The sequence below is a fragment of the Pleurodeles waltl genome, chromosome 6 (genome assembly GCF_031143425.1).
Source record: "Pleurodeles waltl isolate 20211129_DDA chromosome 6, aPleWal1.hap1.20221129, whole genome shotgun sequence".
NCBI classification, from domain to species: domain Eukaryota; kingdom Metazoa; phylum Chordata; class Amphibia; order Caudata; family Salamandridae; genus Pleurodeles; species Pleurodeles waltl.
The window spans coordinates 903435780-903452325 of record NC_090445.1 but is presented as its reverse complement, the minus strand read 5'-3'; positions in this window follow the sequence as shown (position 1 = coordinate 903452325).

Sequence of the window (16546 nt, the reverse complement as noted above, 5' to 3'; positions counted from 1 at the left end):
GCTTCCACACCCTTCGCATGCTCCGAAAAATCTTTCGCTGGATCCCCGCCGAAACCAGAAAAACTGTTACCCACGCCCTCGTCAAAAGCCGCCTGGACTACTGAAACACCCTATACGCTGGAACCACCGCAAAGCTACAGAACAATCTTCAGCGCATACAGAACGCCTTGCACGCCTCATCCTCGACATACCACGTCACAGCCACATATCCGCCCACCTGAAACACCTGCACTGGCTCCCCGTCAACAAAAGGATCACCTTCAGGCTCCTCACCCACGCACACAAAGCCCTCCACAAAAAGGGCCCCGAATACCTCAACAGTCGCCTAGCGTTCTACACGCCCACCCGTCAACTTCGCTCAACCAGCTTCGCTCTCGCCGCCGTCCCTCGCATCCGCAGAACCACCGCTGGAGGTAAATCTTTCTCCTACCTGGCAGCCAAGACATGGAACTCCCTTCCACTTCACCTAAGAACTACCCAGGACCACCTCGCCTTCAGGAAGCACCTCAAGACTTGGGCTCTTCGAGCAGCAGTAACCCCTCCCCCCCCCAGCGCCTTGAGACCCCCACGGGTGAGTAGCGCGCTCTAAAAATGCCTTGATTGATTGATGCGAGCCCATTAAAAAAAAATCCCTGATGTCTAGTGGCTTCTTCCCCCCCTGGGGGCAGATCGGCCTAATCAATATAGGCCGATTTGCCTGCGGGGGCAGAACAGGTCTAGTAAAATTATTGCCCCCTCGGGAGCGACCCTTGCCTGAAGGGATGCTCCCCTTAAAAAACAACAACAAACAAAAAACAATCCCTGGTGTCTAGTATCTTCTGCCCCCTCTGGGAGCTGTCAGGAATCCCCAAGGTGCCTTCTGCGCTATCTGTCAGCACCCCCAGGGATTAGGGTTAAATCATATCTCTGTTCTTGGTTAAACCTTCATTTTCTAAGTAAACATATTGTGCTGTGTTACACAGTTGGTTTTATCAATGCATGTTTGCTAATGTGAGCAGGTGTAGACGTGCTTCTAATTGGGTGTGGTGTAGACATGTGCTTCTAATTTGGTGTGGTGACTCATTCACATGTGGAAACTCAACTGCTTTCCTGATTGGCTATAAATAGCAGAGTGAAGCATACCTCCCTACTTGGCTTTGTTTTGCTTCCTGATTTCAACATCTGATTTGGAAGTCCAGCCCCTGCTGTCATCCTCGTATTCAGGACTTTTGAGGCAATTCTTTTCTTTGTTCCTGTACCAGCTGACACCAGGCATTCCTCCAGCACTCCGGAAGAGACTGCAGCTAAGTGACTAGTATTCTCCAGGGAGTTTGTTCATTGAACGCCGCGCTTTCCTAGAACAGCTGGTGTATTTCAGACTGTGTATTTTGGCAGAGTACTTATCTTGAAGAGACTAATGCATTTCTGAACATTCTACAGTATTATTGTAGTTACTTGCCTAAATGTGCTTCAGGAAATCTGCTTGAGCTCAAGTACTACAAAAGTGACAGTGTAATTTTAAAAGAGCATTTACGTGACTTTTCTTTCTCTAATAGCATAACTCTTGGATTTAAATTGTGTCATTCATGCCTGTGTTTCAGGTTTGAGGAATTTGCTTTTGAAGCGTTTTTCACACACACAGTGAAACCAAATCAAACTGTGCCACCTTAACTGTTTAAACCCAGAGTGGACATTTGTATTTCTTGGATTGTTTTTGTTCCTTTTAGTTTAACCCTATGCATGCAGGAAAGTTATACCTGATATAATTATTGCTCTTGTTTGCCTTTCTTGTGCATGATAAGTGCGACCACAGTTCTAATTGTAGTGTGCAACAGTGAATCTCTGTGAAGCCAGCCCTAGTGTCGCAGTACTTATTGTTATGGTGCTCAGTTTGGGTTTTTGGTAATGCAGTGTTGGTAATTGTGCCAAAAGTTATTATTATCCAAGAAAAGTGCTGGAGCATCCCGGTGTTCTTCTACCGCTCCCATGCCCATATCAGAAAGAGAGATTCAGTTTCAAGGAAGTTGAGTGCACTAACTCTACTATCACTCTGTCAACAACGACCTGCCCCCCGAAGATACAGGGTGCCTGGCTGGACCAGCAAGACGTGGCAGTGTTTTGTCTCTTTCTCTTCCACTCCCCTTTTCCTTTTGGGACACCTGCTGGGGTTTCTGTGCCCACCAGGAATTGCCGAGAGGTGTTTCAGGAGGTCAAAGGGCATACCATCGCCCCTGCAGACATCCTGCTTTTCAGGTGAGTGGCCCCGCCTCAACAGAGGAACATCAGTCTAATCAGTATAGGCCGGTCTGCCCCCATGGGGGGCTGAAAAGGCCTAATAATAAAATGCCCCCAGGGGAGCGACCCTTGCCTAAGGGGTCGCTCCCCTTTATATGTAAATTAAAAAAAAACTCCCTGGTGTCTAGTGGGCATTTCTACTGCCCGATTGTGGTGCAGGACGGGCCCAGTGCAGGACGAGCTGGTCTCATTCCTGGCACACGGAAACTGTGACCGAGGGTGAGACCAGCTCGTCCAAGGCACCATAGGGGTTAAGCGAGGCAGGAACAGTAAGGCATAATTAAGTCCCTCATTTCGGAGCTGTTGTTTAATGGACTGGAATGGGGCACGGCGTCACTGCACCCCAAGAGTATAGGCAGGAAAAAGGGAGACTACAACATTGTCCGCAATGATAGATGCTGCCTGACTGACTACCCTTTTGAAGAAGATGATCCTGATCTCTGTCGTTCAGAATCCTTGCCACCATAGGTTGAGGTGGTGGTCAGGGGGGTTAGGAGGTGCGGCAAGCCAGGACCCTATGGGCACGTTCAACTGTGAACAGAGAGGGGAAGGCCCTGGGTGTCAAGTGCCCACTGTAGCCAGTCCTCGATGAATAACCTTCCACACCTTCTGCCATTTCCACTATTCTCACATTATTTTGATGTGCTTAGCTCTCAGAATCTTCAGATTTTTCATGCAATGATCTAAGTCCCCTCTGAAGCTTAGCAATAGCAGCAGTATTCGTGGCTTGTTGAGGTGCCATCTCCAATATTTTCCCCTCAGGTCTGTGCACTTTGTCGGTCAATTTACAGTAATCATCACATAATTTATCTAGGTTTGCCGAGAGGGATTCTACACGGTGTTCAATAGCAGACTATGAATCTCTTATTTCCTTAAGGATCAGGTCAAGTTTATCCAGCGGGATGACATGTTAGTTTGGGAGATACATTCCTCCATTACATTAGGAGGGGAGCCCTCAGATTGGCTTTGTTGGAGAGGTACACCAAATTGGTGGGACGTAGAGAGAGCTGTTTTGGTGCGTCCCATATTGATGTCCTAGTATGAGGCGCTGCCTGCCACAAGTGTTAGCCCAGAGCATAGGCAGGGTAGATGTAGTTTTTCAATCACTGGTTTACTGAGCCAGTGAGGGAGCTTAAGGCTCCAAAGTCACAGTTTAGCAAGTTCTGCTTTCCACCTTTGGCTATGTTGATTTAAATTGAAGCCTCATAAACCGGAGCCCCAGACATTCCCATGCGTACATGGTTTAGGTGACACAGGCACAATCTCTCTTCACAACAAACCAGAGTTTAGGTGTGGTGAAATGCAGCCAGCTCTGATGCAACATTTTTAAGGTACAGCACAGGATCTGATTTCGGTCCACAGGTCACACGCCCAGGATGGGGTGTGCTTAGTAAATGAAGGCAGCAATAGCAGAGTGAGGCGCTGTACGATGCAGTCGTGGGCCCTTTATTCACAGAAATGGTCAATAGGAGCATAAATCTCCCAATAACATGCCAGGCAATCAGGTCCTGGACAAAACTGTGAAGGCCTGGCGAGGTCCCAGGAGTGTCCCACATCCCTTAGCCACTGGCATGGGACCTCTGGCTGCCAGCGTCTTCACCCTGTGTTTTGCTCTGCCGCGCACCGCTCAGCAGGCAGCATATGCTTCCTTGTCCCCGCTGCTCACCTCCTCCAGTACGTTCTCCGCCTTTTCATTCCACACGGCAAGCAGGCCCCGCAGACCTCAGTGAAGGCAGTTAAAGAATCCACAGATTCTATCTACCTCAAACCAGTATGGAGGCTCCGTAATCAGGCAAACCAAGCGGGGAAAGTTGGGTGGCCGGTCTCTCTTGCAGCACTCTATGGCCTGACCTTGACAGCCGTAGTGTCCCAAGCGAGTTTTCACTTCTCACATACTGGGTCAGATCTAGATGTAAGCAGATGCTGTGATTCATCTGCCTCTTTCACCAGGCCTAGGGTCCCATGCGGCAGCCCCCTCCAGAATCGCAGAGATCAGTGGTTCATAGCAGGGCCAGAATGGGGATGCTCCAGATACGACAACAGCAGTAAGCAGAGTAAATGACAAATTCTGTGTAGCTTTACAATCCCCTACATTTAAGATATGAAGAAAACACAGTTGGACTGATTTTCTTTAATAGGAAAAACATATCAAGGTTTAAAGTATTCGTGTGAACTGTTGCACAGGTCATAAATATGGATTGTTACCAGAGGAAGTAACTAACAGGCCTGGATCAGTACTTTAAATATTTTAATATAGTCTGTGTAGTATCTTTTTGGGTTATATGTTTTATTGGTGTTTGGTTATTTTGTATTTGTGTAGCTAAATTGTATTAGAGTGCTGAGCTTAGGTACTAATAGTTTGTATTTATGTCTTGTGTTATTTTGTTGTGGTGCCATTCTCTTGTCTTGTTGCTTTGTTGTCACATTGAAACATTTTGCTTTGATGTAATTTTTGTGTGTTGTGTAGATGTTTTGTGTTGTCTTGTTTATATGCTGTCTTCCATTGATAATTTATTGTGTTGTTTATGGTGTAACCTTGTTAGTGTGCCATGTCAACATGCTGTCTTGTTTTATTACTGTGTTGTTTTTTGGTGCGTAATGTTTTGTTGTTATATAATACTTTAGTAATAATATGATGTTATGTTATAGTAGTATTGTGATGGGCTGTGTAAGGACATATAATAGCATTGTCAAAAATGTTTTGAGATCCGCCCATTGCAGTGTAACAAAAGTACTGTTCTAGCACGCATCATTAGCATGCTTCACAGAAAGAACACATTTTAATATAACTTACAGTATTAATGCACATGTTGCTGAGATCTATTCAAATCCAGGTTATTTTAATGTATAATACTGGTAAGAGAGTTCAGATAACTAATTCTTTCTTTGCAAGTGATCTTTGTGTAATCTATTGGTCATAATCAGTATAAGGTAACCGTGGGGATTTATATATCTCCCACTGAGCACTTCATGTAACCCGTAAGCCATAGGAATATATCCTAAAAAGATTGCTAGTTGTAGTAGAGATTATTGTGCACCCATCCAGTGGCCATATAAGCTGCAAGGAAAATGTTTAAATGTTTGCAGATTTTCACTCATCCATTTTTGCTATATAAATGGTCATTAGCAACAGTCTTTACATTTGTGTAGGAATGTACCATCCTTCTTGGCATGTTACCCCCAATTTCTGCCTGTTTGTCGGTATTTTTTGCCTATCTCACTGGGATCCTGCTAGTTTGTGGCCTAATGTGTGTGTTGTCTGTATGCTTAACTTTGTCACTGAAGTTCTACTAACCAGAACTCCAGTGCTTATGCCCTCTCTACTTCAAATTAGTCACTATAGTTTAGTGACTTCATATTCCAATTCCAATTTGCACACAGGACCCCCCTTATAAATGCCTAATATACGGTACCTAGGTACCCAGGGCTTTGCGGTTCCAGGAGATCCTTATGGGCTGTAGCATTTCTTTTGCCACCCATAAGGAGCTCAGTCAAACCTCTCTTCAGGGCTGCCACTGCAGCCTGAGTGAAATAGTGCACACACTATTTCACAGCCATTTTCACTGCACTTAAGTAACTTATAAGTCACCTATATGTCTAACCTTCATTTACTGAAGGCTAGGTGCAAAGTTACTAAGTGTGAGGGCACCCTTGCACTAGCAAAGGTGCCCCCACGCTGTTCAGGGCCAATTCCCCAGACTTCGTGAGTGCGGGGATACAATTACACGCGTGCACTACATATATGTCAATCCATATATGTAGCTTCAGAATGGTAACTCCGAATATGGCCATGTGAGGTGTCTAAGATCATGGAATTGTGCCCCCCATTCTAAATTTGGTATTGGGGGCCCAATCTCATGCATCCTGGGGACTCCATCATGGGCCCCCAGTACTGGCACACCGGCTCTCTGAGGTTTCCACTGCAGCCCCAGCTACTGCCACCTCACAGATGGGTTTCTGCCCTCCTGGGGTGTGAGCAGCCGCAGTGGGATATAAGAATGTTTTACGACCAAAATGCAGATTCAAAACATTCACAGTTTACCACTGTTGGAAATGGTTCTTTTTGCAGGGTTATCCCCAAACATTTTGCCTTCTTCGTCCTATTTGTTTTGATTTGTTTTTGCCGGTTTAGTGTCTCTGTGCATTTTAACCCTGCTGATCAGTGCTGCTAAAGTGCAAGTGCTCCATATGTAAATTGTATTGTTGATTGGTTTATCCATGATTGGCATATTTGATTTACTGGTAAGTCCCGAGTAAAGTGCACTATAGGTGTCCAGAACCTGTAAATCAAATGCTACTAGTGGGCCTGCAGCACTGATTGTGCCACCCACATAAGTAGGCCTGTAAACATGTCTCAGACCTGCCACTGCAGTGTCTGTGTGCGCAGTCTTGCACTGCCAATTCGACCTGGCAAGTGTACCCACTTGTCAGGACCCAACCTTCCCTTTTAGTACATGTAAGACACCCCTAAGGCAGGCCCTAGGTAGCCCCAAAGGCAGGTTGCAGTGTATGTTAAAGGTGGGAGGTACTGATGTGTTTTACATGTCCTAGCAGCTAATTACTGCAAAATTATTTTTTACTGTTGCAAGGCCTATCCCTCTCGTAGGTTAGCATGAGGGCAGCCTTTAATATCCTTAAAGTGTAGTTTCCCTTTGAGAGCAGATAGAAATGTGGAGTTTGGCGTCTCCAAACTCACAATTTAGAAATACATCTTTTAGTGAAGTTGGTTTTTAGATTGATAGTTTAAAATGCCACTTTTAGAAAGTGGACATTTTCTTACTTAAACCATTCTGTGCCTCTGCCTGCTTGTGTTTATCCTGTCTGGATCAGACTGACAGTTGGGCTGTTGTGAATTCTGTCTAGACAGTGACACAAAGGGAGCTGGGGTGCAGCCTACATATCCTGATGGGCCATCTGGGCTAGAGTCAAGGGAGGAGTGGTCACTTAAACCTGAAAGGGCTGTGTCTGCCCTTTCACAATGAAGTCTCTGACCCACTGGAGTGTGTCTAGGGCCAGGCCTGGGCAACGCAAGGATCTTGTGAACAACAGAGACTTTCCTTTGGAGTATGCCTACTTCAAAGGCACAAAGGGGTATAAGTAGTGGACCCAAAACCCCAGCCATTTAAAATCCTTCTGGATCAAGGGCAACCTCTGCCTCTTTTCTGTGTTGCTTTGCTGGGTTGGCCTGCGGTTGCTGTTTCTACATTAAAAGAGAGCAAAGGGTAAACTTTGCTGTGAATCCTGCTTGAGAAAGTTCTCCAAGGGCTTGGAGTAGAGTATGCCTTTTGTTGGAAGTCTCAGGGACACCAAAGACTTCAATTTCATCTGCCTACAGCACTGGGAAATGTGTGTTTTGTGCACTTCAAGAAGAAAAACCACTGTGACACCACCAACGATGCCGCTGGCCTGCACTGTGACCTGCCGATGCCGCACGTAGTTGCACTTCCCAGCTTTGCACCACAACCCTGGTTTCACCGATGCTGCCATCTGACGCTGCCACCGAGCCGCTGTTGCACCGCGACCTGTGGGCTCCGCACTCCGGCATTGCCATGCTCACACTGCAGCCTGGACATCCACAACAACACCAGTCCTGCTGCCTGCAACATGGCCTGTGGACACTGCTTGTGGGGTACATGAAGCGCCGTCCCGCCCAGCATCGCAGCGCCGGTCCACTGACACCTGCTCCATCGACTCCAGTGTCATCACTAGGCATCCCTGCATGCACCGAGAGCCGTGGATGCCGCACAGAGCCCGTCCCGCACTGCTGACTAGGGCCTACCGACGACAGCGCTTGAGCAATGACAACGCCGCTTCCTGCACCGTGACCAGGTGACACTGCAAGTCACACCGCCTCGCTTCGCACCGCAGCCCTGGTCTCACCAATGCTGCTGGACGCGTCACCGAACTTCTGCCTGTACCGTGACCTGTGGGCACTGCACATCGCATCGTCCTGCTTCGCACCACAGCCCATACGCCATCCAGGCCGGCGCTTCTGACTTCATCAGCCCAGAGCTTGATCTGCAACACCCTTCAAGGGCCCGACGACCCCCACATAGACCTCCGAAACTGACGCTTGTGACACTAGCGACACCACTCTTCGGATCTCATCATGAGGACCACGATGCCCTGCATTTCCAAGGTACTGTTTGCGGGTCTTTCCGACACCGGAGCTGGCCTGCGATGCCGCAGTTGGCCTGAACTGTTGGTTTTGTGAATCACAACGCCGTGCTAGCCTTTGGTGGAGCTATCAACTTCAAGGAACTGTATTTTTAAGTTAATTCTTGCAAAATTCATATCTTTATTATTGTATGTTTTTTTTTTCTTATTTTGTCTTGTTTTACACAGATAAATATTGGTTATTTTTCTAAGACTGGTGTGGTGTCCTTTTGTAGTGTTTTCACTGTATTACTGTGTGTTATGTGCAAATGCTTTCCACATGGCTTCTGAGAAAAGCCTGACTGCTCGTGCCAAGCTACCACGGGGTGAGCAGGGGTTATCTGAGCAAGTATCTCCCTTATTCTGACTAGAGTGAGGGTCCCTACTTGGACATGGTGCAAACCGATTGCCAACTAGAGACCCCATTCCTAACAACCACCAACCTCAAGTTGCCATTCATAAATGGGAAGGGGTCCAGAAGAGACCCCTTCTCCTTTGTGAATGTGGGTGCAGATATTTTTTAAGAGCGGGCAGTGGTCCCACAGACCACTGCCTGCTCTTAAAAAATGAAAAGAAAACTTTTCAGTTTTCTTTTTGAAACACATCCTGTTTTTCATTAATGAAAATGGGACACATTTAAATTATGTTATTTAAAAAGCAATCACAGATATGGTGGTCTGCTGACCCCAGCAGGCCACCACCCCTGTAATATTTGCCCATTCTCAATGCAACCTACCTCCTTGAATATTGATGTGGTAGGTTCTTCTGCGTCCTACTGGGAATCGTTAAATGTGCCTGAGACACATTAGGACATCGCTTTTTGCGATTTTCTTAATGGCAAATCGTAAAGATTTGCATTTAGGAAATTGCAAACACGTTTCTTCGTACATCTGGCCAATGGTCCTTATTACTCACTTAAAGCTTTTCTCCAGAGAAGAATTCATCCGTGGCCACAATGGCCATGAGCAATAGCTTGCTCTAATTCTTTCCTTAGGAAGACTCCTTCCTAAATGAACATTGTGAGCTAGATCTATTTGTCTCCCTCTCCTCTCTTCTCTAGTTCCCGGCAGCCTCAAAAATCCATCTGCTGCCTCATTACTTTCTCCGCACAGAAACTACAGGTGGCAGTATAAACCTTCTAAGCTCATCATCCAACTTGCTATCCTAGTTGTGTGCTCCGCCCCCCTGCAAGAGAAAGCATATGCCAGTGGCATATGATCAGTTTTGATAAAAAGTGCAAACCCACAGATATACTTTAAATTTTATTACAATCAAGGAGCATCCTGAAGCTTCTGTTTCCAATGTAGTTTGAGTCCACCTAGGAGGCAAAAATAACAACTCTTTCCTTGCCTGCCACTTTGTATAAGGTGTCTTCCAGGCCCTTGGTGCTAGTGTTCATGGTCAGGATGGCATTTATGTTGACATCAAACCGAGCTAAAGTCTGAACTTTCCAAATATCATCCTTAATCTTGATTACTGCTGCCCTGTACTTTTCTCAACAGCTAGAAACAATACCCATTTTGAACAACACTGTTAAAGGCTCCACAGTTTAGCCAAGTCCATGAGGATTTGGAGTAGTACTCTGATATTTACAAAACAAATTCAATTCATCCTTGTTAATGCGCTCTGGGACTCCTTTGAAAATGTCTACACTAAGGGGGTCATTCCGACCCCGGCGGGCGCCGCGGGGGTCATTTCAACTTTCCCGCTGGGCCGGCGGGCGATCTCCAAAAGATCGCCCGCCGGCCCAGCGGGAAAGCCCCTGCAAAGAGGAAGCTGGCTCCGAATGGAGCCGGCGGATTTGCAGGGGTGCGACGGGTGCAGTGGCACCCGTCGCGATTTTCACTGTCTGCTAAGCAGACAGTGAAAATCTTTGTGGGGCCCTGTTAGGGGGCCCCTGCACTGCCCATGCCAGGGGCATGGGCAGTGCAGGGGCCCCCAGGGGCCCCACGACTCCCGTTCCCACCAGCCTCTTCCTGCTGGTGTAAACTGCCAGGAACAGGCTGGCGGGAAGGGGGTCGGAATCCCCATGGCGGCGCTGCAAGCAGCGCCGCCATGGAGGATTCCCTGGGCCAGGGGAAAAACGGTGGGAAACCGCCGGTTCCCCTTTTCTGACCGCGGCTTTACCGCCGCGGTCAGAATGGCCCGGGAAGCACCGCCAGCCTGTTGGCGGTGCTTCCTGTGCCCTCCACCCTGGCGGTTTGAAACCGCCAGGGTCGGAATGAGGGCCTAAGTGTGCTTAGGCCTAAATCCTTTCTTAGTTAATGTTTGTCCCAAATAAGTCACCAACCCAACTATTCTTTGACATTTGCTTTCATTTCAGTGTTCTCCAACACCTTCTTAGCACAGTTGTCATGGTCGATCGCATCCTTTGTCAAAATCAATACATTGAAAGTACAAATATTCCTCAATACTTATGGCACCTTTTTCATAATTCACTGAAAGACTGCATCATTTTAGGACAAACCAAGCAGAGAGATTTTGGAATGGCTCCCTAGGGGTTACAAAATACATAACTTACTTTGGTTCTGGGTGAAGTCATACCTGATGATGTTGTATGAGGACAATTTAACTAAAAACACTTCCATCTCCTATAATGGTAACCATCTCATTTATGTTAGGCAGGGGATGGGGTGTAGCCAAGCAAGGTGGCTGCCAATCAATCAAACAATGGATTTGTAAAGCACAGCTTATCACCTTGGGAGGTATCCGGGCACTCTGGGAGGTTTGTTGTGCGCCGGTGGATACTCCTCAAACAGCCATGTCTTGAGCTTTTTACTGAAATTTAGGAGGATGTACTATGTGCGTAGGTGAGGGGAAGGTAGTTCCTGAAGTTTGCAGCAAGGCAGGAGAAGGAGTGACCTCTGCTGCAGTTGTGTCCGATTCTCAGGACTTGTGCAAGTGTGAGGGTTGTAGAGTGAAGCACCCTGGTTGGCTGAAGGAAGGAGCGTCTGTGGTTGATAAGCTTGGGTCTGATGTTGTGCAAGTCTTTGAATGCGATGGTGAGAACCTTGAATTTGTACCTCTTGTGCACCAGGAGCCATTGTAGCTCTCTGAGGTGGGGGGGGGGGGTGATTTGGGCCCTTCTAGGGAGGTCTAGGACAAGTCTTGCATCTGCGTTCTGAATTGTCTGGAGGCAGTGGAGGAGCTGGGCGGGGAGTCCAACATAGGGGGCATTTCTGTAGTCTAGTCTGCTGGTCATGAAGGCCTGGATGACAGTCTTTCTGGTTTCAATGGGGATATCCATAGCATGCAGAGGTTATGGAAGCTGGAGGAGGCCACTGAGTTTATCTGCTGTTTAACAGTAAGTTTGTTTTTGATGATGGTGCCCAGATTGTGTGTGTGGTCCCTAGGGGTCAGAGGTTGTCTGAGTGTGGAAGGCCACCAGGAGTTGTCCCAGGAGGTGGTGTTGCTTCCGAAGATGATCACCTCCATTTTGTCGGTGTTCAGTTTCAGGCAGTTGGATCTCATCCATTCAGTGACGTGTTTCATGGTGTTGGTAAAGTTGTCTCTGGGGTGACATGGGCTTCGTAGAGGGAGAGTATTAGTTGCATGTCATCAGTGTAGGAGATGATGTTGAGTCCACGGGAGCAGACGAGCTCCACTAACAGTGTCACATAGGCGTTGAAGAGGGTGAGGCTGAGGGAGGATCTCTGCAGGATGCCGCAAATGTTGTTCTTTGGTTCTGACATGAATGGTGGGAGGTGGACCCTCTGGGTTCAGTCTGTGATGAAAGCATAGATCCATTTGAGGGCGTTGCTTCTGATTCCGATTTGATGGAGTCTGGAGGTGAATTTGAAGTGGGAAATGGTGTTGAGCGCAGGGGAGATGTCTAGGTGGATCAGGTACACTTTCTCTCCATGGTCCAGGAGGGTCCTGATGTCGTCTGTTGTGGCAATGAGGGGGAGCTCTGTGATGTAGTTGGAGCAGAAACCACATTGAGAGGAGTCTAGAAGGTTTTGTCTTTCAGAGAGTTGCTTGTTGATGTTTTTTTCCAGGACCTTGGCTGGGAAGGGGAGCAGAGAGATAAATCGGTAATATTTGAGCTTGCTAGGTTCCGCTGAAGGTTTACTCAGGAGTGGTTTGACCTCTGCTTGTTTCCATGCCTCTGGGATGACGGCAGTCTCGATGGAGGTGTTGCATATGTGAGTCAGGGAGAGGCTGATCTCCTTCTGACACACGTTGAAGATGTAGTGTGGACAGGGATCCTTGGGTGCACCAGAGTGGGTTGAGGTCATGAGGGTGGCTGTTTCCTGTATCGATAGTGGCACTCAGTCTGTGATGAGGTGGCTGGGTGGGGTCCTCAGAGGGAGTCAAAATGTGATCTATGTTGGTGGGTTGCAGAGGAAAGTTGCTGTAGATGGCGGTGATCTTGTTGTGGAAGTAGTCCGCAAGAGAGTTTCAGAGTGTCTGGGAAGGTTGGATTGTGTTTTCGGTGGCTGCTGGGTGGGAGAACTCTTTGATGGTCTTGAAGAGTTCTTTCAGGGAGTTGGTGCTCGATGCGGCTGAGCGGGGAAACCTTCTTTGTTTCTCTGAGGTGGAATAATACTTATTTAATGCATATATGAAGGTGTTGTGGTCTGCGAGGTTCCTCGTATGATGCCAGCATCTTTGTAGCCTTTTGCATTCTTTCTTGTGTGTGCATAGTTCGGGGATGTACGACCTGGCAGGCTTGCTGGATCGTCTGGAGGTGGAGCACCTTGCAGGGGCGACTTTGTTGACACCATTGATGATCTATTAAGAAAGGTTGGTGGCACCTCGATCGAGGTTGCCGGAGATGTCGGGTTTGTTGGACTGGAGAGTGGTAGTCCATTGCCTCTGTGACCTTACCCCATTTGCGGAGAAGGGGAGATGAAAGTGTGGTGGATGGTTCTGCACTGCTGGCTATGGTGAAATTTACCAGGTGGCGGTCATTCCAAGTAAGCTTCATTGTGTGGGTGAACTTGATTTTCTCGCATTCTGTGAAGATGGGGTCCAAGGTTGTCTAGAAGACTGGTGGTGTTGTGGTCATCCAGATGGAATTTCAAATCTCCTAGGAATATGTAGTTTGTTGAGTCGATCACTAAAGGGGTGATGAAGTCAGCAATGACTCTGGGTCTGCAGAATGTTGGTCGACGTGCAGGTGGTCTTTATGCAAGGGTTCCTCTGATGGTTGTTCTGGTGTCGGTTTGGATTCTGAAGTTTAGTTATTCCATGAGGTGGGACTCCTCCCCTTTCGAAGGTGGTTCATAGGAGGTTGTCCTTGTGCATGATGGTGATGCCTCCTCCGTGTTTGTTGTGGCGGTCCTTGTGGATCAGCTTGTATCTTTTTGGAATTGCGCAGGTGATGTCAGGTGCTGAGGCAGGTGTGAGCCATGTCCGGCAGGAGCGTGGATACAGTGCCACAGATTTACATTTCAAGTTTGCAGAGTGAGTGGGCGTTGATCCTCAGGCATTGGAGATACTTCCCGGGCTTGGAGGGAGGCTGTGCTGGTGCAGTGTTGGACTGGGTGTTGCAGGTGAAGCAGCAATGGCGGAAGTTGAAGGGTTCGACCCTGGTCCAGAGGGATGAGATGTAGTTGTTGTTGTCCTGGTTGTTGTACCGTCCATCATATGTTGTTTTTGCATTTGTCACCCCAAGTGGGAAGGGCATGCCCAGATGTGAGTTCTGTGCTTGCTATGCCACCAGATTCAAGCTAGCCTGGCTGATGAAGGGTGATACCCTGAAACCGGTCCCAGGATGCTTGTTTCTGGTCCAAGGAGGCCCTGGCCTGGCAGCTCGGGCTGGATTGTTCCCATGGGGAACAGGGTCAAGACTGATTTGCATATGGCTGGGTCCAAACTGCAATGGCACGGCAGGCAAAAAAACTGATAGAATAAATCCAGATGTGTGACTGTGGGGTGAATGTTTGATTTGTTCTGCATTCCGTCCATTATCTGTTGTTTTTGTATTTGTCACCCCACGTGGGAAGGGTATGTCCAGACGTGGGTCCCGTGCTTGCTATGCCACCAGATTCAAGCTAGCCTGGCTGATGAAGGGTGATACCCTGAAACCAGTCCCAGGATGCTTGTTTCTGGTGCAGAGAGGACCTGGCTTGGCAGTTCGGGCTGGACTGTTCCAGGAGGAACAGGGTCAAGACTGGTTTGCATATGGCTGGGTCCAAACTGGAATGGCATGGTAAGCAAAGAAACTGATGGATTAAACCCAGATCTGAGACTGGGGGTGAATGTTTGATTTGTTCTGCATTCCATCCATCATCTGTTGTTTTTGCATTTGTTGCCCCAAGTGGGAAGGGTATGCCCAGATGTGGGTCCCATGCTTGCTATGCCACCAGATTCAAGCTAGCCTCGCTGATGAAGGGTGATTCCCTGAAACTGGTCGCCGGATGCTTGTTTCTGGTCCAGGGAGACCCTGGCCTGGCAGTTCAGCTGGACTGTTCCTATGGGGAACAGGGTCAAGACTGATTTGCATATAGCTGGGTCCAAACTGGAATGGCACGGTAAGCAAAAAAAGTGATGGATTAAACCCAGATCTGTGACAGGGGGTGAATGTTTGATTTGTTCTGCATACCGTCCATCATCTGTTGCTTTTGCTTGGGAAGTGGGTACTGTCTGACTTCTTTGTGATCGAAAGTGCGCATTGATTGCTGTTCCAGTGCCCTCCACCTGGGTCCCCCTCACTGAGGGCCATCATTGCAAAAATCTTCAACTAAAGAGTTTGGGACAATATGCTGCAGAGGGCCACAAAGAACAGAGACCCAGACTATACTTGCATTCCCGAAGAAAATTATTTGTGTCTGTCAAACAAAAACTTTAGACACATATTTATACTCTGTTTGCGCCGGATTTGCGTCATTTTTTTTTTTACTCAAATCTGGCGTAAACTTAACTCCATATTTATATTTTGGCACTAGACATGTCTAGCGTCAAAATATTGGAGTTAAAAGCATTTTTTGCCTGTGGAAATGTACCTTGCATCAAAGAGAGGCAAGGTAGGCGTTCTTGGATAAAAAACGACTCTAAGGCCCTAGCGTCTTATTTATCCTCCTGTACAAAAATCACGCACAGGGGGAGGAGGGGTCAAAAAATGGTGCAAAGCTTGCTTTGCACAATTTTTTTACACCTGGGTCAGGGCAGGCGTTAGGGGACCTGTGGGCCTATTTCCATGGTGGAACACCATGGAAAAAGCTGACAGGTGCTCTCCGCAGGCCCCGGGGACACCAACACCCACACCAGAGGGACAGTGGAGGATGGGGGACCCCATCCCAGGTAAGTATAGGTAAGTAAAGGTATGTATTTTTTTTTAAGTGCCATTGGGGGCCCTGAAATGGGTCCCCTTACATGGCACTGGGTGCAATGGCCATACCCGGGGACTCTGGTCCCCTGTGCTGGCCATTGGGGTAGTGGGAATGACTCCTGTCTTTTCTAAGACAGGCGTCATGTGGTATGGATAGTTTTGCATCAGAAAATGACTCTAGGCATGTTAGAGTTCTTTTTTTACTCTAACCTGCCTAACGTCATTTTTTTGTGCAAAGCCCCCTTATTCCATACCGCCAGCCCCACCCGGCTAACATCATTTTTTTTTTACGCTAGCCTACCCTTTGCACCGGCTTGCACCATTACATAAATATGGTGGCCGGCTGGTGCTCACTAATGGTGCAAGCCGGTGCTAAACTAAATATAAATCAGTGCCATAATCTCCAATTCATTCTACTGTATCCAGCCAAGTTGAAGGCTCTCCAGGGAAGATCAGAGACTGCCTGTATTGGGGGGACAGCTCTGGGTCTGGCCTGGTCTCAGTGGGGCCTCTGAGGGGTGTGACCCAGTGGATCAGCTGAATGATTGCTGTGGAATGACCCACAATGTGGAGACGCAGTACATGGAAGTGCTACCGGATGCCACACTGGATGTAGCTGGAGACTGATCGGAATGCCTTAGAGGATCTGCTTCCTCTCAGACAGTTTTGCTGGGCCACTGTCATATGGCAATCCTATGTGAGGGGGCCACCTGGGGTGGGGGGCCTTTGCTGGTTGAAGTTATTCTAGCCCCCCCCCCCTCTATGCAGATCCTGGCTTCTTGGTGGTAGGGAACTTACAAGGACCTGGTAAGAAGTACGGGTGATGCCTAGGGAGATGTG